The following is a 24,073-nucleotide window of genomic DNA, read 5'->3' as shown; positions in this document are numbered from 1 at the left end:
CAGCTTCTCAGGCCTCAGACACACTCTTTGCAGCAGCTGCTCCTTCCCACCAGCACACCACTCCCGTATTGTGCCAGCACAACTATCTGCGTGGCTGGACAGCAAACCGATTCGGCTGAAAAACAACCTGGAAGCAAAATTCAGTTCCCAAACGTAATTTACTACAAAGTTGCACAAACAGCTGTGCAGGCACAAAGGAAAAAACAGTCAGAGGATGGGAACAAGCAGCCCTGGGTATGGGCAGATCAAGCTGGCATCACTGTCCACAGGGCCATGGTCTTAGCAGCCAGGATGCTGCTCCAATATGGGGGACAGACAGTATTTTGATTTGAAAAAGTGAGATGGTCCTCGCGGCGAAACTTCTTTACCTGCATTACACCACCAATCAAAAGGATGGTGCATGTATCTGAAGCGAGACATGAACATTCTCACATTTAATCCTCTCGTTTGTCCCCTTCTTTATATAGTCACAGCATCATTAGGTGGTTTGTGTGGAGAGGTATCTATTTCTGAAGTTCATTTTGTTGGCTTTTTTTTTTTAATTGAAAAATCAATGCAATTGCCACGCAAAGGACAAAAGTACCATAAATTATATCACGCAGTTAGAGGTCCTCGCTGTGCACTGTTAACGTCTCTCTCCCCACAGCAAATACTTTTAAACTGACCAGTGCTCAAAGCAAAATACCAATAGACCTCCTCATGCAAGTCCTTAACATTTCACGTATTTAATGATAGCCTCTACGAACAGGTCCTTGCAATTACATGTGGGTACCAGCACTACAGGGGCAAAGAAAGGATAAGGCTCTGTTCTGGGCAGCAGGAAGATAAGCTGCCCTGTCCTAGAGAAAGTGGTAACTAGCACTGACAAAACTTCTCCAGGTCAGGGCAGGTCCTCTCCTAAACGCACTCCAGCAGGACCCATGAAAGGAACTCCTCTATGTGGTGACAAAGGGAAGTGATGCAATCTGCACCATGAGAACAAATGGGTAATTTCTTTAATCTCATGAAGAAGAATTTGCTTTGGCCATGACGCCCTTGCCTAAGATCAAGGGCTAATTTTTAGTACACTAAAATAAAAGAGAATCACTCGCTTCAGCCCTCTACCTTTCTTGGTTTTCGTCTTGTGTCTTATTATGTCTGGGATATGTAGATATTCCTGGGCTGTCCTAGAACATAGACCTTTACCCGAGATCATCTTCAGGCAATCGATATTTTATTTTATTCTTGATCTCAGAAACCTTTGCTTTGCTCCCAATCTACATTATACTTTGCTGCCTGCTTAAAAAACACAGCTCCTGGCACACACTGCTTTCTCCACTTGAGGACTAACCTTCCTGCACGAGCAGGCCCCCCCTCCAACCCATCCTATGCAACTGGGGGCCACTGTGGAGTTCTGGCCATAAATACACAGTGGTATACGTAGCCTCTCATGCACGCTCCCTGCTTGCTTTTCGCTTGTTTCACTCAACGCTTGAACTTCACCCAAACTGCTCAAGGAGGCATAACCACCTTTGTCATGAAGTCCTAAAAGCCTTCTCTCATCCTTTCTCCTGCTAGGAATCAAGTTGCCACTCCAGAAACCACTACTCTTGGTCTCCATTTCTGACCCAGGCCACAGGTAACCCCTTCCAACTTTTACAACCTAATAATAAATAATGTCACAGACAAGCGAAGATACAGGTGAGGAGAGAAGAGACAGGTCCCCACAGCAGCCATGAGAAAGACACCTGTCTGGTATAGGATGTAGGAGGAGTTCCAGCACAGTAAGACAAAATAAAGTCGAAGAAACTGAAATACTTATCCTTCCCCCATCCCCAAAATCTCATCCAGACTCCTGGACAATTAACCGCTTCCCCTCAATCTTCCCTGCCATAAATGAGAGAGGTGGAGTTAGCTGATAACGCTCATGGGGAGCAGCAGCACCGACCTGATGGAACTTCACAGAGGAACAGCCAAAAATTGTTTGGTTCCCCTCTGCCCCAACCTTATTTATTTTCTAAGACAGTAAATACAAATGAAAAAGGCTCCCATAAAGAAAACAAAAGCTAGGATCTGTAAGAGTTCAAAAAGCCCATTAAAAGGTAGGCTTGAGTTTCTTTTGGCTAGCATATAACAAATACAACCTAGCTAACCTGAAACCCAAAGACAGTAAGAAGTGAAGGTGAGATAGCAATATTACTTTTATTCAAGGAAAAGACATCAGAAAGTTCAACTTTCAAATCCATTTTCTGCAAGGTAAAGATGAGGGAGTTTTAATTAAGTTGAAAAAAAAAAAATACAAGTTGAAGTTTAAAAGGAAGATTCATTATTTCTGGAAATTTAGAAAGAGCATCGGTATTCAAAGTGAAGGGTTTTTTATACCAGTTTGGAATTTCCTTAAGGGAATCGGGAAAAAAATGTTAGCTAAATTGCAGCTTCTTCATTTTCATCTCTCATTCTACTCTGGTTCAGTGCAATTTTTCCACAACAATAACAACAGTTGTAGTTAAAGCAGCAAGACTTGAAAAACTAGAGAATACCATTAAAAATACAGTATATTTTAAGGAACGCTATAGTCCAAAATACTTAAAAACTGAAAGAAACCAGCAACTGACGTAGAAATAGAAGGACTGTCACTTTCAGAACCATTCTAGTTCATGGTAACTACTTTCAGAGAAAAAAAGGGAAAGAAGCCTCCAGTTTAAACTTTGTGTCCTCCCAAGTCTTGTCTGTTGACAGCCCTCCAGAGTGACATACAGAGCTCAAAAATGTTGTCTAGACGCCGATTTTAACTCATCACTGCTGCCTCGCTCTTGCCAATCACTCAAATCTCAGGGCTACACCACGAATTGTATTAACTCTCCAAAGCTCGCATCGAGGTGTGAGACCCCGGGCCAGACGCAAGACTCCACCAGCCCTTCAGTGATGCAACTGCCTACAACAGCCACAGGCAAGGAGAAAAAGACACATGTGGGGAAAGACTTTTAACTTAAAACACTCCTAGAGCAGAAGCAACTGTAAAGAGAAGCCAGACAAACACCTTTTTTTTTTTTTTAAAAAAAGAAATCAGTGTAAGACTGCAAGTAAAGAAACTGTTCACTTATAACAACTGTCTCTCTTTACTGCCTTCTCTTTGTCAGCAAAATGGGTCAGACAAGATAACAGTAAGGAGAGGTAGAGACACAAAAGGAGAAACACACCCCCTCCAAGAGCAAGGAAATTCAAAGATTAAAATATAAACAGCTTCCCTCAACAAAGGGATTTTATCTCTAAGTCTTCCTGCACGGGACAGCCCAAGAGTGCAAAGAAAAGAATACAAGACCTTACTTATATTATTATTTCATCAAGACAAGCAACAGAGGGGGAAAGGTAGCACTTGGCTGGAAAATGCTCTGAGGAGGTGACTTCTTCCAGCAGGACAGGCTCTTTCAGTGATAAGAAAGTCATTAGCTATAGCACTTTCCCCAAAACCAGAGCTACTGAACATACATATTACGTCTGATGATTGCTGGAACCATCTTTTCTGCATAACAGCTGTTTAGTGTGCGCACCCATTTCCTACTGAATTCGAGGGAGCACCTGGGAAAAAGGCCATTGAGCAGCAATCTGCCACAAGCAAAGCATCCAGCTCCCGCAGGCTGTATTTCCCACAGCCCTTCTTCCGTTCACATGACTGCATGCACTCGTCCTGCGATGGGGAAAAAGATCAAGATGACTGGAAAGGTGGCTACGAGGAGCAAGCTGCTGTCACGACTAGCCTAGTTCCCATTACACTCCCAGAAGGGTTTAGGAAAACATCCCAAACCAATTGTCCTGATGGGCCACCCAGAACCCACAGGCAATCAATCATCTCCATCACGGCCAAGGCAGGAGAGGGCTCATCGCTTTCCGCGCCCCCGCCTCGCTACATCTTTCATCCCTTTGGCAGACAGGACACAACAGAAACCATTCCCTTTGGCGGACAAGAACCACGCTGATTTCCTACTGGCAGAGAAACACAAGACGCTGCATCCTTATGCATTCACACTCAAAACTACCTCTGCCACCACGAGATATGTCCAATTAAAAAGTAATTTTTACGGAATGTCATGCCCCCAACACTGACAATATAAGGTTTACCTCTTACCACTGGTGAGTAGACTCCTTAAGAGCATGTTATCAGATTTTTGAGGAAAAAGACTGGGGCAGATATTCCAGTTTGTTCAGGAAAAGAAACAGCCATCCCTGTCTTTCTCCATCCAGCCCCTTCCTTTCCCCATCATCAAAAATGACAGTGCTTCCAAAAAAAGAGATCACAAACATTTGATTTCATTTAAGTACACGATTCATACAAGCACATTTATTTCCTTGACAGAACATGTATACTTAATAGATTTCAAAGAGTGGTTAAATGAACAACTATCATAATCAGATCATTTGACTAACTCCAGTTAGGGCAAGAAGAGAGACCTAGTCTGAACACGACTGGGCGAGATCTGTTTGGCATGTGCAAATACTCCTGTACCTGTGTGTGAGTGCACTTGTGGCATGTACACTCATTCACAAGTACCTGAACAGTGTACACACGCAAATACTCCTCATCCACATCTTTCAAATGATACTTCATCCTGACTTGATGACTCCAAGAGATGGAGACACCCTAATTTCCCTTAACAGTCACAAGCATCTTCCTAATGCCTCCAGTGGTTAATCACATTAATTGTTAACAATCTGTGCCTTTTTCCTAATTTGAAATAATCTCTTTAACTTCCAGGCATTGGCTGCTATCATATCTTTTTCCACTAAATTAAAGAGTCCTTCGGTACACAGCCTATTTTGCACAAAGAAAATTGAGAAACTTTTAAATACCTCATGATAAGCTAAACCGATGGCGCACTTTAAGAAAAAGTTTTATAACGAGTGACTTCATCACCCAAGCAACATGGAACACTACAACGTCTTTGTTGCTTTTGAACATCTCTTTAAAAACACTAACATTAAACCTGGTCAAAACATTCCCCAACTTACTTCACCTCTGTCCTCACTCAGCATTTCCTGTTGTTATGGATCTACATTAGTACGTAAAAAGTAATTAGCATATTTTAGTAGCCCTCACATTTGTGTTACTCCAAGGACTCACATACTGCCATATATCTGCTCCACTCCAGCCATCCTTTCCAAGGTCACTGGTTCTGGAAGCACAATTCTTTATTCTAGACCTACAGCCTCCAGTCTTTCCCACAACATGCATAACTTTGTGCTCCAGCTCTACAAAAACATACTTGGCCATACTAGACCCAGTTACCCAAACAATTCAGAGGATACCGTACAGCTGCCATTCCTTCTTCATGCTTCACCACTCAGCACAACCTTTACATAATCCACAAATTTGATCAGCTCTAGTTTCATGTTTTCTTCCAGGCCACTGATCAAAATACTACAAAGCACTAGACTACTATGAATCCCTGAAAAATCCTCCATTCATATTCTGTTTCCCACGTCTACTATTTTTAATCTAGGTTTTTGACTCACTGACCATACATGAAACCATATGTTGAACAAGATTCACTTTTCAACAACACCCTCATTGATTAGTATTAGAGGAAGAATGAAAATACAATTATCACAGAAACCCCATATGTGAGAATATGTTTGATACAAGAGCTTTAATTATAGTTTTTATACCTTCCAGAGCACTGACACTCACCAGCCATGTAGTGGTTTCCTTTACTTCACTAATTTTAAGTAAATCCTACCGCCGTCCCTCCATAATCCAGTCCTTTTTGAGTAACAGTCCATTTGCCAGGTTGACTCTGCAGGCTGTGCGAGCACCTCCACCCCGCAACCCCTTTCCAGGTTCATAGATTTCGTTTGGTTTGGAATTTGGTTGGTTCACTGGTTGTATTAGCCTTTGGGTGCAACACACAGCTAGAGCAATTCGCATGAAACCGATACACTTTAACAACCTGCTTATTTCAGATTCAACAACTCTAAATATAATAACCCACATTCGACTGATGCTGATATCCTGGATAAGACTTGAGTTTCTCAGAGACTGTAGAAAATCTTTGATGTCTCTCAAACATTACTTCCACAGTTCCAATGGGCGAGAAAACCCTTCTTTGCAAGCAAAATTTTTAGGTAAAAATTTTCATTGTCTAGGGCAGAAAGTACAAGTCAAGGTTATGGAACAGGTTGCCCAGAGAGGTGGCTGATGCCCCATCCCTGGAAACATTCAAGGTAATGCTGAACGGGGCTCTGAGCAACCTGATCGAGTTGAAGATGTCCCTGCTCACTGCAAGTGGGGTGGACTAGATGACTTTTGGAGGTATCGTCCAACCCAAACCATTCTATGGTTCTCTGATTCTCTATTACCTCCACTATGTTTCAATTATTTACCATACTGCACTTGCCCTACAAATTCTTTGTACCTGATCAGCCATATTGGCTAAGTAACGGAAAGGTTCTGTAGTTTCTGTTAATCAATTCTGCCCCTGTGTAGCCCCAGACCCTTGTTAATTAGATCAAGCTGGCTATTCTCTGTGAATGCCAGGGTAAAGTTATCTGCTGTAATCTGCCAAATCACTACAAAACCTCTTTAACTGCTTTTATAAGTTTAGTACCTCTCTTAAGACTCTCTTGTTATGTAAAGCGCGTTGTTTTGCATGTTAGGCCTCAATCAAAGTCCTCCTCATATTCAGCATAAGTTTCGATGTATCTGTAACACAAGAAAATGTGTGGGTGTATTGCGCTTTTCCAAGTTTGATTTTCTACTTATCCGCCAGCAAAAGTCCACCAGCATAGAACCAATTACAGTGGCAGAAGAGAGCTTCTGTTAATATGCTTAATCCTTGGCTAGAAATTTCATTTATAGCAGTAGAAAGTGTTTTGTGCCAGTGTATTGCATCTACTAAAGCTTCAACCAGCACCACTGCATGTGCACATGCAGAGGAGGAGGAAGACAGTCACATCAAGTCGTAACAGCAAGAAGCTGGGTCATCTCATCAACTCTCCTCCTTTTCAAATAGGTGTTCAAGCAGCTAATGGTAACTGCACTTCACCGCCCAAAAAATCCTCCTAGGAATTAGGACAGTATTAGCAGGCACTGTTTATAAGGTTTGAACACTGTACTCCGTGTTTATACTACAAGCCACGCTGAGAGCACCTGACACTTCTTCAGCCTCGTCTTGGAGCAACTGGCTAAAAGTTTTCGCCTTAAGATTTGCGCATCCTTGAATGGTATCTTCAGTCATGAAGTTATTCAGCACTTTTCTCAAGCACAGAATCAATATTTGCTCCAGACAGGTGCATACCAGCCTTTATGTCTTCTCTGATGTTTGAATAATCAATTCTCACTAATACCTCAGCCGGCTCATTCTTCCTTTCTTTGTTTCTGCATTCAAACTTGCAGATACACCTGCAGAATCACAGCTTTGGGACAAGCTGACAGGCCACCACAGAGTGCTTCAAATCATTGTCCTACTTACACATTTTAGAGCATGCTGAAAATACTGTTATTAAATCTAAATGATTTAATACTGCGTGCCTCCACCCCCCCTGCTTCAAGTAAGTTCTAGTTACCTTCAAAATGCCACAAGATTTTTGGAAGTGTCAGACTGACCCCAACTCCAGTATTACCCCTGAGCAAGAACAAGATTTCAATTATCACAGCTGCTCTGAGATTACAATAGCACTGAATAAGTCTCGCTTGCAGGACTAAACTGACATTCTACTATTCCACTTCAGACATAAAATTGAGTCAATGGTATGTCTGACCTTCAAAAGTTTCTAAAAGGCTATTTTCTATACTTTGAAATATTTTTCAAAGCAACAATTCTTGATAAGCTTTATATCTGCATGGATGAAAGCAATATGTACTTTTTAAAACCCCCTCCTTTTTTTCCCCCAAAAAACTCGTTTCAACTTCAGATATACTCATTCTCTTAGCAAATATGTGCAATTAGCATTTGCTGGTTACCACATATGAAATATTGATCAGTAACTTTCTTAGTATTAGTTAGAATGAGACGTCACCAGCTAGTTAGCTTAAAAGAACAATGACTTAAAAAAAACCCAACAAAACACTACCACCATATTCGCAGATGTCCAACCAGCTTCTAAAGGTGCCTGATCAGCAATTTTTCCCCTCTCGTGGCTACCTGTAATTCCACCTTCTTCTTACTCCCAGTATATAGTGACACTTGATTTCATCAACTAATTCTGCCCCTTTTTCAAACAACAAATGCTGTTACTTTATCATTCCCCTTCACCTTTAAGATTCTGTTTCTTAATAAGCATAAAAACCTGGAAACGAAACTTAAGGCTTCTAAAAGTTAACAAGAAATGACATTTTTCATTCATTGTTTCAAGTTACCTGAATATGAGATTCCACACATGCTATCCTACAAGTCCGAACCCCAATATTGATTTTTACTTCTTCTGTGTTGGTGCAAGTATTTAATAAACATCAACTTGGGGGGGCACAGGGAAACCACAACTCTCTATAAATTCTTTTATTTCTATATAGCTAAAAACATAGCTTAAACACAACAAATTCCTGTCTTGCAATGAGCACTCTCTGAAGCAAACCCAGCTGTAATTAACTGAACATACTTGACAATCAGGAAAATATTATGTAGAAATTATTTTGTGTAAACAGAAAACACACGTCTCAAAATTATATCTGTACCAAGTACCTAGGAATACCAAACGATACTTAACCTCTGCGGGAACTAAATTCTCAAGAATTAAGTTTAAAAAGAAAGTTTGTTAGCAGACAATATTTATCCTACAGGGTACTATCTCACAAAAACCTCTAAGCACCTGAAGGAAACAAGTTCCTAAAAATTACACGAACAGAACTGCACTGCAACTAACTGCACTCTTAAAAACATTGCACCTAAATGTTTCATTTAACACACACTCATAAACAACACTATTTGAAAACATACTTGCTACATTATTACTTTTGGGATTTGAATTTGATCAAATGGCATTCCACTCAATATACATGGGAGAAATGTCACTCCACAGCTCCCTTCCCAGCCTGGTAACCGGATACATCTCAAAGAGGCATCTGGAACAGTGCAATTTTGAGAAACAAAGTCAAGGGCAGGCAACAGGCACCACCAGCCAGGGTACCTGTGACGGCAGGTGAGTTAGGAAAGGCCAGGTAGTCAACAGTCACCACTAGCAACAACCGGAATGTGTGGGAAAGGATGGAAAAACTACTGCTCAGTGTTGCAGAAGGTGAAATTTGATGTATGAGTGTATACATACACATATATGTACATACACATTAACAAGGCTCTTTTCAGAGACATGTGGCAGGAGGATGAGACAACAGTTGTGTGCGTGCACACACAACTACACGCGTGCACACCAACACTAAACGTAACACATGGTGGACAGCAGGGTAAACGTGAGTCAGCAGTGCGCCCTGGCAGCAGTGCAAGCTAACAGCACACCGGGCTCTCAGCAGGAGCATGGCCTGCATCATCAAGGGACGCGGTCTCTCCCGCTCACTTGGTGCTTTTCAGACCCACCTGAAACACCACGTGCAGTTTTGGACACTCCCCAGTACAAGGAAGACAGAGATGAACCAGAGTGAGTTCAGTGACAGGCTACCAAGATGCTCCAGGGGATAGAGCACTTGCTGTGTGAGGAGAGGCTGTGAGAGCTGGGGTTGTCGAGGCACAGAGGTTACCAAGAAGACGGAAGGCTGAGCGCAGGCTCTGCGCAGAGGCACGCAGCAGGAGGACACCAGACATAAACTGCAACAGCAGAGGCTGTGACCTGACATAAAGGAAAGGATTTTCCCTGGGAGGACAGTCAAGCACTGGAACAGGGACGCAGAGACTGATGAACCTTTGTCTTTGGAGGGTTTAAGGCCTGAATGAACAAAGCCCTGGTCTGAGCTTGGTGTTGATCCCACTTCGAGCAGCAGGCTGGACTAGACACCTCCTGAGGCCCTTTCCAACCTGAATTATTCTATGACATGAACTTGAAGCCCAGAGAACACTATAATGGCCTGTTATAATTTTCTATACCAGATTATACCTTTCAATTCTCCACTAAAATGCAACCACTATTCAGATGAGACAGAAAACATGTTGTTTGGTTCTTCTCCCCAAAAGAGCACATGATGTTCCAGTCCAGGATCTGCAATGCTCTCGAATACCAAAATTGGAATTTCAAGAGATTTTAGGGATGCAGAAGTTACCAGTTACCTGAATGCAGTAAAAGTGGAACACAGTTGCTAAACATTCAACTTTTTTTGGCGGGGGAGAAGGTGGTATTCAGTCTGAGGCAATGTTAACCCATAAAATGTCACACGTCCACAACAGCTCTTCCTTAAAGCAGCAACTGCATTTTTCTTGGAAATTTCACATTCAGCACCTACCGTTAATGAACAACCCCTACATTCTGATGCTAATAAGGTCACAGGATAAGAAGCTCTGTATATTCAGGATGTATAGCTCCACACCTGGGTAAAGAAGCCTCACTTAGCAAACTAACACCAGGTCAAAGCTCCCATCAGAAGCACCTGCAGTGGTCTAAGCAGCCTGTTTTGTTTTCATCCCTCTGCTGGGTGCTACTGCCCCTGGAGTAGAACTACCAAAACAAAGGCTGTTTATTCTAAACTAATTGATTTTGCATTGAAGCAGACAGAGAGCCTCACAAGGTCCATTACTCTAAGTCGGGGAGGGGAGTTACCACCTTCGACTAGGCAGCAGGAACATCTTAAACCAATACAGAAGTTTCCACAGTGATTTCCTATGGGCTAAGCAATTATTTACCAGTCACAATGCTTGGGTAACTGTACAAAGAATATCTAATGTTAAGAAAGTTAAAAAGACAAGCAAATGTGATCATTTGCATATTATTAGCATAAAAAGGGGGAAAAAGCTTCATTATTTCCTTTTGAAGATTTTTTTTTTTTTGCAATAGAAATTCCCCACCTGAACATAGATTAACGTACTAAGAACTTTTTAAAGCACCAGTTTTGTACAAATCTATGAAGGGGCAGGAGAGGAAATCAATGGAGTTTATGAGTACCTTACAAACGTGAGCACGAAAACATCCAGTGCCCAACGTAACTGCCAGGAAAAGTAACCTGTAAACTATTCCAAGGAGGGAGCAAGTTAAAAAGCAGCGAGGCAGGATCATGCGAGAAGTAACAGCTCGACACACTGAGGCTTCTCCCTCCAAAGCTCACCGACAAATCTCACAGAGACACCAAATTATTCCGTTGCGTGTCCATTTACCTACGGATGACGGCTCTTCAGCCACAGCAGGAGGGTGACAGCTGCGCTACCCCAGCACAGCCGGACCCAGCCAGGCCCCCCGGCTCAGCACCCCCAACACCCCAGGGGAAGCAGGTGCCCCCCCCCAAAACCAGAAACTCGCTTAGGCCCCGAAACTCGGCGGGATGCCGACAAGGGAGGCCAGGCGAGCCGCCCCGCCGCCCCCGGAGCCCCGGGCTCGGCGGTCCCCGGGCCGGCCGCCCCACAGCAGCCGGGTGCAGCCCCAGCCCGACCCTCGCCCCCGGGCTCAGTCCGGCAGCCCCCGGCTCCCTCACACCCCCCCCCCCCAAAAAGAGCCGCCCTCCCGCGCCCTCAGACCGGGTGGCCATTTCCCCGCCACCCACCCGGGCCCGACAGCCGTTGTCCCGGCACTCCCCCCAGCCCGGGTGCCCGCTCGCCCACCGCCATAGCCCCCCACCACCCCAGGCCGGGCGACCGTGGCCCCACGCCGCTGCCCACACACCCCCGGCGGGGCGGGGCGGGCGGCCGCGGGCCTCCGCCGGCGCGCCCACTTCCCGGCCCGCTACCATTGTGGCGGCGACGGCGCCTCCGCCATGCCGCGCCGCCCGACTCTCACCTCGGCGGGAGGCGGGGGGCTGCGGGTCCGCGGCGGGGCCCCGGGAGCTGGCGGCCGCCGGCCCGCCCGCCTCCGTCCCGGTCCTCGGCGCTCAGCCGCCGCTCGGGGGCCGCATCACCCAGCGTCCGGCCCCCCCGCCGGAGCAGCCGCACGATCCCCCGGGCAGCAACAGGCGCCTCCGCCGCAAAGGTTCCGCAGGGCGGAGAAAGGTTCCCCCTCGGCTCAGAGGGCTGGAAGGCGGCGGGGACGGGGCGCCCCGGCCCCGAGAGGGGGCCGCTACCCTCGAAGACCGCTCGCCGCGGGACCGGGCTGCTCTGGGCTGACGGCCGGAGGCCCACGGAGCCCCATCCGCGACCCGGGCAGGCCCGGAGCGGGTAACGGAGGGAGACGAGCACCGGCCCGGGGGATGCGGGGCCTCCCCGGCCGGGCCTTGGCTGAGGAGAGCGACCGCATGGAGCGAGGGGGTAACCCGCCTGCCGGGCCGAGATGCTGTTAATTAGCCACAGGGTCCCATGGTAATTAAAGCAGAGGGGCCTCAGGGGGTCTCTCCTCCAGCCTCCCCCTCAAGGCAGGGACAACACAGGCCTTAAAGCCGTCCATGTATTAAATTCCTGCTCCAGCGCTGGACTTCCTCACAGGAGAGAACTTTCCCCGCACATCCAGCCTGATACAAGACACATTTATGTCTACAACCGCTGTTTCTCACCCTTCTGCCATGAACCTGGATCTGCCGCCTCCACACACCCCCCACAGGCACTGGGTGACCACCATCGAGCCCACCCAAGCCCTTCTCCAGCTCGACCCACGCCGTTGCCTCAGACTGTTATACCCCAGCCCTCTCACAGCCTCCGTGAAACTCGCTTAAATTGGCCTCTCTCACATATTGGGGGCATCCAAAACTGCAGAGGGCATTTCAGATGTGATCTAATGAGCAGTGAGTAAAAGGGGAGTGCATCGCTCGCCTCCGCCGGCTGGCCGTGGTCCCACAGACACAGCCCGGCGTGCTGATAGCCTTCATGGCTGCCAGGACACGCTGCTGACACTGTGCCGAGAACGTGCTGCTCATCCTGTACAACAGCAGGAGCCTGGTGTTTTCTTCTGTTAAAGGGAAGGAAAAGAACAGGACCTGCAGAGAAAGTGCCTGTCTGGTCCCCAGCTGGTACTGAAACATCCAGAGCATGAAAAATAAAAGTGGGAGACTGGTGTCTGACCCTGGATGTGTAGTGGCAGCCTGGGCACGATCAGTGTAACTCAACCCTTAGTCCTTCAGGGGTCTCCTGGATTTCAGGGAAGCCAGAGCTGATCCAGAATAAAAGGACCATAACACCACAGAGCCACCTCACAAATAGCATGCCCCTGGGGGCTTTGCAAAGGCCTGAGGTATCACAGAAAACCTTCACACTTCTCCCCATCTAGACACATCCACAGCCTCCATAGGACCATGTTCTGTTAAATCTGACATGAAATGCCAGGTTTTCCTTCCCTGCCCGAGCATGTCACACAGAGGAGACATCCAGAGAGAGAGATGACAGCAGAGGCCTCAGAGGCAGAGTGGAAGAAGTGCAAGTTGAAGCAGGCAGAAGAGCCCCCACCAGAGCAGTGAGGAGTTCTTACTGGCTTTTATTCCACATTACAACATGAGAAAACTATCACACTTCAGGCATTTGCTCCACAGTAGCATTGACAAGCACAGTCCAGCTGAGGATGGCTGCTTCAGGGGCCACCCCTGTAAGCGCTCCACCAGCTAGCACCTTCTGATTTCTATGAAGTTAACTAAGGCAGCCAAAACAGACCTAGAAAGTTATTCTTGGCTTCTATAAGTGTAACACCACTATCTTTCAAAGTCAACAAATCTTTGCAATCGGACATCCGTGTTGTCCAGTGGATGTGTTGGGCTGGGGTTGGCACAGGGGAGGCACTGCCCAGTCCCACTGCAGTGTTTGCCCCCTGCACACAGCTCCGCATCACTCGTGCTTTCTCAGCAGGTGGGTCACCGTCCAGCCTCAGGACACCCACATTCACCACACCGAAGCAGATGCCACCAGAAACTCACACCACCAACAACATTCAGTCCAAGCAGCTAGTTTGAGCTATTACACTGGTTTGCAACACTGAGGCTGGAGTTACACCATCCAGAGAGAACTGAGGTAGAAGGCTCTCGTGTTATTCCTCAAGAAAACCTAAGTACCCTCAAGTCCCACTGCACGTGGCAGCTCTTTAAACAGGTACCAGCTGTCCTTTACCATCACTGTGGAAGATTAGCTTGAAGGAGTGACCCCTCCCAGTGTAAGCAAATCAAGAAATTAAATCTTCCACGTGGGATCAATATTTCCCACCCAACTTGAGTGGAGCAGCCATCCACACAACCCTCCAAGTCCCTTCACACATACACCAACCATCACTAAAAATAGTGATAGAGACTATTATAGCTATACAGACAAGAGATTGACATGGGGCCTCAGGCTGACTGCTCACCGCAGCAGCATGCCCCCTGTCCTTCCCTCACATCCTTCACCTGGTGTGAATACTGCTGGGCACCTGCAGCAGGCTTTGCTCTGGGCTGGGCAGAAGCCCAAGCATGGGGAAACTCCCTTAGCTGGATGCTGGGAAACACCAAAGCAAGGGGATGCGGAGCACTCCTCCTCCTCTGCCAGGCTCCTGCTCTAGCCTGCAGCAGTTATGCCAGTCTCAGGGCTGACACAGACTCCCTGGCTTTTGCAAACCCAGCCAGTGCACAGACCCATAAAATCAGATTTTGACCTGGTCTCCTCATGACACAGCTGCACACCAGTATTTGGGCAACTTTGGCACATGTGAACAGTAACAGATCGTTTCCCACCAGGGTGCCAGGCTTCCTCCGGCACCCTGCTGCACCAGCTCTCCTTCAGAGATCCCTGCACATCCAAGGAACAGCGGAGCCTCTTCTCTAGGGATAAATAGAGCTGACTGATATCCTACAACTGGGCCCCCAAAGAGCAAGGCAGACGCTATCTTAATACAGGAAAGGCCATCAGATTTCAAAGCAACAGCTTCAACTTCTATCTCTTTAAACGCTCATATCATTTACAGTCTGAATTGGGTGCCTGGGCAGTATCAGTTACATGGATTAGGAGCTGTAGAGGACATTAGTACAATTCCTCTTCCTGAGGTTTTTACAGCTTAATGGACAGGAAGTGTTGCTGGTGAGCCTCCAGCTTCTGGCGCTCCGACCAGAATCCCCCCCATCTTCCCTTTTCTGTCCTAGAATCACTTTCAATTAACAGTACCAAAATAAAACTGATGTCATCCATCCCTCCTAAGCTGCACATGCATTATTCATCAACATGCCCTAATTGATTCTCTCATAACCATGAGCACTTCTGCACTTGGCTATGTCATTCTTGTCCAGCAGAGCACAATTTATGAAGTTTTATGCTACTTGGAAAAGGCACTTTCAAAGTGTTACCTTTCACAGCTTTTCTGATCAGAGCTTCAAGTTAGATCCCAACACACAGAGGCATCAGGCCTCGGTTTTGTGTCCAGACAAAAGTGTCCATCAAGTGTAATTCTGCTGCACTGATGCTCAGTGTCCCAACTGGGAGGTCAGTACTGCTCCAGATACTCTGGGCCCTCTTCCCAAAACATAGGGTTTAAGAGAGGTGAAAGGCAGGATTTTTTGGGGAGGTCTCCACACCTCTGAATAAATGTTCTGAAACGTGTAATCCATGGAACATCGAGGGAGTCAAAATGCCCTTGCAAAAACTTTCCTTGAAAGTTATAGAAGCATCTCCTAAACCTACTCACCCTCACAGGGAACAAGGCTCCGCAAAGGCTGTCTCTAGAGCAGGAGAAAAATACAAATCCCATCAGGAGAGTAACTCAGCTTTGCCTTCAGTGCCATGACACTAAAATACCTCTGGATTCTCCCATCCTAAGCTCTGTCCAAGAGTTCAGGGAACTGAAAGCCTGTGATGGGATGCTCAGAAACAGAGTGGATACTGTCAAGGTGCAGTCCACAGACACATTCAAAGGAACAGGTCTGAATTCCACTCTACAACCCAAGTAGCTGGCAATCAGCATTATGACACCCCATACAAAGCAATTAATAAATCACTGACCTCATCACTGGCACAAACATGTTGGGTTTGATGGGATCAAAAATCACAGCAATTGTTTCTTAAGTACTTTAGTGACAGCATTACAATGGCTACAGCATAATTCTTACTCCTGGTGGCCATGCGCGTTCCTAGATCCTTCTAAGTGTTGGGTCTAACCCGCATTACTTTACCTGACATGGAAGAGGCATAGTCATCGGTGCACCATGGTGACACTACTTGTGCTTCCTGCAGATGTTCCCCGGCCAGGGGTGCTACACAGCGCTCTGCATCACACCACCATTCACTTGCTTAACCACATCTGTGTTGCCTCTTTTTCCACATGCCTCTGATTTTCCCCGTTTCTTCATCTGGTGCTTACTCTGGATGCTGTTGGCTGCTCCCTTTGCTTGCTGCTACATCGTCCCACTATGGAAGAAAGGAACACAAGTCCCTCACTCACAGCAGGCACATCCAAGCTGCAGGATAGGAAACCTACAGGCGCTGCCAAGCTGTTTCCATCCTGAGAAAAGGACTCAAGCAGTCATGCAGAGGGAAGGAAAGTGAAAAATCAGAAACAGAAGTTCACCCTATTTTTAACATCACACTTAATGTAACATTAAGCTTTGCGCCAAAGGACTTGGTCAAGGAGTTACCAGGGAGCCTCCTCTCAGAGGAGCCCGTTAAGTTTATGGTGGTCCAGCTTTATGGGCATTCAACAAGCATCGTGATATTCAGCTCGGATTTCACTTGCACCTCAACACTCAGTCTGCAGCCTTCCCCTTTCCCCACTAGAAGGAGCTAAGGACCAGGCACCGGAGAACAGAAACAAGGGAGTTTCGTTATGGACAAATTAAAGGCAATCCTCAATACATGAAACCACTTGAACGCTTCCTCTACATGGTACGCTCTGCACTAGCCCAATCCAAAAGACATTCAGTGTCGTTACAGAGCAAGATCTCTCTGCTTGGAAAGCAGGCATTTATTTCGCTTTCTTAACCCTACGGTGAGCTGCTTTGGGAAGGATTACACTATTGAAATGCTGTAATGCCATTGCATAACTCAGCACGCTTCACTTGAAGCGTGCTTCAGCCTTCACCACCCCATTCTCAAACACCAGGTGATAGAGTTGGGTGCAGCCAGCCAGAGAAGGCAGCAGGAAGGTAAAACAAGGCACCACCTCTCCTAGAGGAAGGTGGAAGTGTTTACAGTCTCAGGTCAGGGAAAGGAGTAGGAAAGATGTGATGATATACAGAGTAACAGGAGGGAGCGAGGGCAAGACGGTGCTTTGCTCATAGGAGAGGAGGTGGTATATTTAAAGAAACAAAAGTAATGAATTTAAGAACTAATACAAGGCAACACCTTATTAGTAAAGGTCACACAGCTGCTCCTGGCAATCCCCACAGCAGGGTACCCAGCTTAAGCAGAGCTCACCCTGCTTAGCCACCTACTGCAGGGACAAGGACTGAGTGGCCAGCAGTGAAGCCTACCTGCAGAGCCCACAGAGACCTGCAGTGCTGAAGCCTACCCTGGAGGGGAACAAAGTTAAACCTGCAACTCCATCACATGTAAGCACATCATTGAATTACCTGTGAAGACCCATTAGCAAATTCACAGCAAAGTCAAAACTGTTTTAAAGTTATATAGTGTTTTTTTTCCTTCCTCTGCTTAGCTAGAGCCACATACCATGCTGCAATTGAGAACCAAGCAAAATACAATCTTACAATAAGCCATTACCAGATTCTTGTTTGCTTCTAAGCCCAGCCTGAGAAACCAGACACCTTCACACCCCCTCCTAGGTTTAGCTCACTCCTTTTAAGCCCTCCTTCCAAGCCAAGGTTGCAGAGGTGCAGCAAGGTAAGCACAACATCTGCCCCCCTGCAAATGCACTGACCCTTTCCTGGCCAGCGTGGGCTTTCTGCATCCCAGGACATGAGGAGAGCACAGGGTAAAAAAAAAGTCACCTCCTCACCTTCCTTAGCAGAAAATAAACCGAGTGGCTGGTCAGGACTGCCCTGCTGCCAGCTGCCACCTTGGAAGCTAGAAGGAGAAGGCACCGAGGGGTTGTGTCTTTCTAGCAGACAGTTCTTGGCTTGTCCTCATTGGAGGCACAACCAACTTTTATGCCACTCCAAAGAGACAAGGCAACCTCATTCTGTTAAAGATAGAAACTGGGGTCACAGAGCTGGGCAAGGCTGGTGTTTGCTTTGCTTTTGCCTACAGCCAGCTCTACTTTTCTGTCATTAGCTGTGGGGCAGAGAAAATGACATGATCCATGACCAATGTGAACAGGTTTTTGCCGCCACTCCTCTGCCAAGACCTCCTTTCCAATGCTACAGCAAGCTTTCTCCTGGGGAATTAACTTTGATAACACTCCATACAAGGGGGTTTTCACCTGTGTGATAGCACTGTTCACGTGTTGTGTTGCAGATGTCAGAGCCCTCATGGGCCTTAATGGCCCTGATCAGCCTCACCTGGGGCTTCCACTCACAGACCCCCGCCCATGGGCACAGGGGCTCTATTTAAACTCAGTCCAGGACAGTTAGTCTTGAGCTTGGTTTAGTTTTGGTTGGTGTATGTAGTCTGTAGGTGTGTTTCTTAGCTTAACTTTGGCTCTGCCTCATCATCATGAGCTTGCCTGATTCTGGGTTCTTGCTTGGTGCTGACTGCTGTCCCCCTGCCTGCCTGACTTGGATATTGTGGTATGAGCACTGACTGGTGAGACCCCTGCCCTGCTGGTTCTGGGGTTGCCTGGGCTCCTAGTTTCTTGTCCTTTTAAGAGCACCAGATATTTGCTATTGATAGGTAAGTGAGGGGCTACTTCTCTGTCCCTGCTCTTCTCCCTGTGGTTGAAGCTGTTGGTCTCTGTGCTCAGATTGTCTGTTGATGAAGACCCTGGGGCTTTACCATGACTCTGGACTCTGTATGAATGATGCTGATAGGTAGGATGGCTGTAGACTGTCTAGAAACAGCAAGCTTTTTTCTGTTTTGCTCAGTTCACAACTGTATTTTAATTGTTTATCCAGAGTCTTACCCTCATAGATGAGGATGGCGAAGAAAGGAGTTAGTTTGGGGGGAAGAGGGGGAAGATATGTGCAATCAAATGACTAATAAGGCAAGACTTCTTGGGTTTGAGCAGATATATGACAGGTGGAAAGTTTATGGGTGGATTATCAAGGTTTGGGAAGAGGCTAGTGCACTTATCATACTCATGCTTATATAAGACCTATATTTGCTTCTGCATTCTATAGACTTACCCAGGGTTTACTATTAATCTGCAGACACAAAACAAGATTGCTAGTTTTTCTCTTTGCTTTCCAGTATGCTTTTCACTCTCTTTTTTGTTCTTCAGGTGGGAGCTAATCTTTTGTTCTTTAGAACACCTGTAATCACTGCAAATTCTTTGATTTAAGCAGCCCATATGTAGGGATTAGTGCTGATTTCACTTCTCACTTATTAGCAGTAATGCTTCCTTTTTAGTGTCATAATCCTGAGGCAATGTATTATGTGAGAATCCCTGGTCATACACGTAACTACTTCTTCAGGCAAAGAAGTGTTAGTGTCACCAGGAGCTGCTCCTTTCCTGACACTTCACCTGTATCCATGGTTGCATCCCACCTTCAACCACTGCCCACTGTCCACCATGCAGAGGCTCTTGTACTGGAGGGATTTCCCGAACACCCTGTGCGCTGTAATTCACATTTTCATGTTTAAGGTGCCACACAAATGAAAGCCGTAGCATCTCCTGATTTGTACCTACATTTTCTCTGTTGCTACTCTGATGTCCTGCACTGTTTAATTACCAGTTGATGTTAGTCACACTTCTTATGATGCCAAAACATTGTTCTAAAACATTGGTGGAGCTGAAGATGAACATAATCATTCTAATGGCAGAAATTGAAGTGCTTAAAATCCACAATTCATTATGCTCTACCATCCCAGCATGCCCTGCCTTTGGGAAGGGGTCTTCACAGCAGTTATTCTTGCTTCCTCACTCAGTGGGAATACCCTGGTGTAATTCAGTGCTCTTTGTAGTCTCTGTCCTCCTGCAGTGGGTGGTATCTGAATTCTGGAATAATCTAAAGTCATTGTAGTCTGTTACCACCCACCCCCTGTGTGCCAGCAAGAGGTGACTTCACTCATTTGGAAAACAACCCCTACACAGCAACTATTTAAACTACATTAAACAACATTTCTCCCTTTCATTGACTCCTCTGGCTTTACAATTGTTTCTGAGGTTCAGAAGCTTAAGGAAACATCTCTGTTTCCAAAGAACATTTTCATTCCTGCAAGGCTCTCAATCTCTGGGGCATGATTTAAGAGCATAGTTTTGATGGTGGATGTATTTAGGTAGGGAAATCATGGAATTGTATGTAGGAAGGAGATAATCTTGGGGCTGCTTGTATGCATAAAGAGTCCTGATGCATAAAATGGGGAGCAATATTAACGGGTTATTCATTCTCCTGTGTGGCTGAAGCCTGGGCAGGTGAATGACCTTCCCTACTCAAATGCAGCACAACCTGCCCAGCCAGGCCATGGGCAGGAAGGCGGAGAGGACAATGCAATCAGGAGGCTAGGCAATTATTTTTGGAAACTTACTGTTCACAGATCAGAAGAGCGGTTAAGGTGACAACATACCTGTTGGCAGAGCTTTGGGAGCTGTACAGCACTCCCTTTCAGGCATTAGCAAAGGGTTATGAAACAGCAAATAGTTGCCTTTTAATAGTCTAGAGGCTGGGACATGTGTTCAGTATGTGTGGGAACAGGACCAGATCCTTCCCTTTTTCCAGCTTCTGGCAGAGGAAACAGCCTCTGGGATTCTCCTCCTCACCCCATGGGATGACCCAGCACAGGACCCATGTAGATGTCCAAATGTGCTACTTCCTTGCTCCCCTCTACCCACCTTCTTCGTCTGGGTGGCACTGGTGAGAGCGAAGGTGGAGAGAGAATTGAGCCATACAGTTTACATGACTGTCTGCACTCTCGTCTAGACCACACAAAGGATGGTGTTGAAAAAGATTAATTTGCTGAAGTTAATTGGCACTAGGAAGGGGAAGGTATTAGTAACAGTTTTATTTTCAGTTTATTTCCAAGCATCCAAAATAACTATGCAAAAAAGGCAAATTAATCAGCAAAGCGTCCCTGCTGCAGCCAAGCTGCACACACCCGTGGTGGGGGATTGTTACAGATGGCTGAGCCTGGAAACACTGCATAGCAACCAGAATTATGTGAATTATTAGGGGAAAAATTAAAGAAAACCACAAAAGAAGAGACAGAAGAAGCCAGAGAATGACTGGAAGGTTAGAAATCAGCCAAGTAATATGAGTGAAGTTTACCCAGACAAGTTTGCATACACCTGCCAACAGCTTCCACGGACACAGCAACCCTGGTGTGCTTTGACGTGGAGTTGCAAATGGACAGGGCAGAGGGCTGCAGCGGGAGGTGACAGCCCTGGTCACACGTTTACACAGCCGCTTGCTCCGCAGGAGTGAAAAGCAGTGGGTAGAGAAAGTTCTTCCACTGATACAGGCTCCTGGAAGACCACCAGGCAGAGGAGGTGTTTCTGAACATGGGTGCCATGGTCTCAGCTCTGCTGGGAGATGAGCGGGAGGCAGACACTCTGGCTCAGGGTGCTTTGATGTTATCAGGAGATCTGTGTGCCTCTCAGGGCTTTGCAGGAGAATTGCAGAGTTCTCTGGCTGTTTCAGGCTGGAGATATATTCCACAGTGCAAGAACTTGTTTTTCTTAGTCATCTTTCATTTTCTTAGTCATATTCAACTAGTCCACACCCTGGGTTTAAAATTGCTTGCGTACAGTCTGGGTGCAGAGCTGAGCAGGAGTGGATTGCTGCCAGCTGGTGCTGCATGGGGAGGAGACTGCTGAATTCCCAAGAGAGGTTTGGGACACAGGTACTCCCAGCAGTTCCCCACCATCAAGTGATCGGAGATGGGGTGAGGGGCCCTGAGCAGAACCTGCAGACCTGGATGCTGTGACTGCAGCAGAAGCACAAGGTGAAGTCAGAGTCCTTCCAGAAAACACAGCTCAGGGATGAGGATGCTGTATCTGCAATTCATATGGGGAAGAGGGGAGCTACAACCCTCCCTTCTAGCAAGCCCCCCTCAGCCAGCTGTGAATCCTTCCTGGGGATTATTCCTAACTGAGCAAATTCCCACTGTGAGGTAGTATCTCCTGAGGAAGGGAGATATAGGCTATGGAGTATGATGGTGTCTGCAGGGTGGCACATTCTCCTACATGCACAGGGTAAGGGGTATAACTCCACCGACTACAAAATCCATGTGCTACCTAACTCTTGGTAAAGGTTCAGCCAGGGAAGGACAAGAGAGAAAAGCAGTATTGGGAGTAGAAACATGGATTTGCCTAGGTTGGAGGGGATCTTTCAGATCATCTAGTCCAACCATTAACTTAAGGCTGACAATAGGTGCAAAAAATGTTCTCTAAAAATGTGGGGAGTTTCTGCAGCCAGTCCAGCAAGCCAAAGGGTTTTGTGAACTTGCCTGGCTGCAAGAAAGCTAGTTTAGTTACCCTCCTTGCCCATTTTGCACACTCCTGGGAGAGTGGTGCTGATCAACTCCGGGCAAGGAAGAGACTAGTTCAGAAGAGTTGGAACTGTGAGACCTCAGCACTCCGTTTTTAGCCGTTGCCCTTTGTGAAAGGGAGCTATGGGGAGTTGCATGGTTAGATCCGGAGTCGCTGCTCTAAAGCAGATGCTAAATATTCATCTCCTGGATGGTGGGTAACCGCAGCTGGTTTGTAAAACTTTCTGCAGCAGGCGATGTTGTTCCCTGAAGCTCTCCCTTTGGGACTAATCTTCCAGGGGATTCTCCCATTGCCCATGGGCAGTTTTCCGTAGCCCAGGAGAACACAATGCTAGTTAACAGTAACTAGTGGGAGAGGGTTGTGTATCGTAAGGAGCTCATCAGGCAGGTAGCAGACAGGTGCATCGGGCCATGCTACACAACTGGCTGGGAAGGATCCCAGCCAGCATGCTGGGAGAGGCTGGGATGGAGGCGATTCAAAATGTCTATGGCGAAATCTTGCCTTTATTATCTTAGTCACGAACATCCCACATATTTCGAGGAGACCAGAATTTTACTCCCACGATCCAAAGACAAAGCAAAATAAACCTTGGTACTCACAGCCACAATGCAAAACTCCGCTTTATGGGAAATAGCATCCTAGCCTCAAAAAGTGGCTAAACACGCCTCCCTCTTCCTTCCTGGCACAAAGCTTTGCATCTCTTGCTAAAATCTCCTGTGAGTTCTGCTGTCCAAACAGCCTGCAAAAGCCATAAACATCTCTTATTGCTTCCTCCCATCTTTTTAACTTCTCTTTGGGCAAAAGCATTGTTTTCCTCCCAGACTACACAAAAGATTACTGCCCAGACACTACACTAAATGTAATGTTGCATTATGATAAGCATACAAACATACTGAACACAAAACATAAACTGTCAAATAACGGAATACAGGGAAAATTCTTGTCAGTCTTATCCAGTCGTGCTGTGATTTGGTATGTCCAACAGCTCAGAAGGGTCTTTTTCTCTGAAGAAGGCCTGAAGCAGAAAGAATCAAGAGAAAAACTCTCTCTCTCAAAAAAAATTACTTTCTCTCAGTGGGGGATGCCAAAATTATCCCTCAAAAATGCCCCTATTTCATAATTAGTTGTGTGTTCATCACAATTTAACAATTGTATTGCAGCAGGTAGATATATATATACCTAAGAGATGGCAATTAGGCCTGGGGGGATGTACCACTTTTTAGGCAATGATATTGTTTGCCAGGCTTGAGTTTTCCCATGCAAATGTAACTGGCAGTATTGTTGTAAGTCGAGTGTACTAACAGTCTCTGAATGATACACACTTACATGTAAATGCTCGGTATTAAAACTGGTATTTTTACAGTTTGCTGTTCCTTTGTGTCTAGAAGTGGTAAAAAACATGTCTTTCTCAGATTAAGAGCTTCAGACCTTCACGTCACATGTTTATTATCATTTGCAGTGGTTTACTGGACATCCAAACTGCTCCTTAACCCTAGCTCCAGAAGCAGACAGGAGGTTTAGATATTTTTCTGGTTATCGTTTACCAATGCTGGTTTTAGAATAAGGATCTGCATCCCAAAAGGAATAGACCGCTGTATAA

At 46.2% G+C, this 24,073-nt stretch overlaps 1 protein-coding gene across 2 annotated transcripts in view; it reads right to left on the bottom strand.

Annotated features, from left to right (window-relative positions):
• RAD54L2 (RAD54 like 2) overlaps positions 1–11,975 on the bottom strand; it is a 69,516-nt gene extending 57,541 nt beyond the window's left edge. Inside the window, exon 1 of one of the 2 annotated variants that reach the window (XM_054215827.1) lies at positions 11,842–11,975. The gene's annotated coding sequence lies outside the window, so the exon portion shown is untranslated. The remainder of the gene's footprint in view (positions 1–11,841) is intronic. The other variant, XM_054215829.1, reaches the window with a different exon arrangement.
• Positions 11,976–24,073: the final 12,098 nt, after the last annotated feature.

This window comes from Rissa tridactyla, chromosome 10 (assembly GCF_028500815.1).
Source record: "Rissa tridactyla isolate bRisTri1 chromosome 10, bRisTri1.patW.cur.20221130, whole genome shotgun sequence".
NCBI classification, from domain to species: Eukaryota; Metazoa; Chordata; class Aves; order Charadriiformes; family Laridae; genus Rissa; species Rissa tridactyla.
Note: the sequence above shows the minus strand (reverse complement) of the source record. Positions and strands in the feature narration are given on the sequence as shown.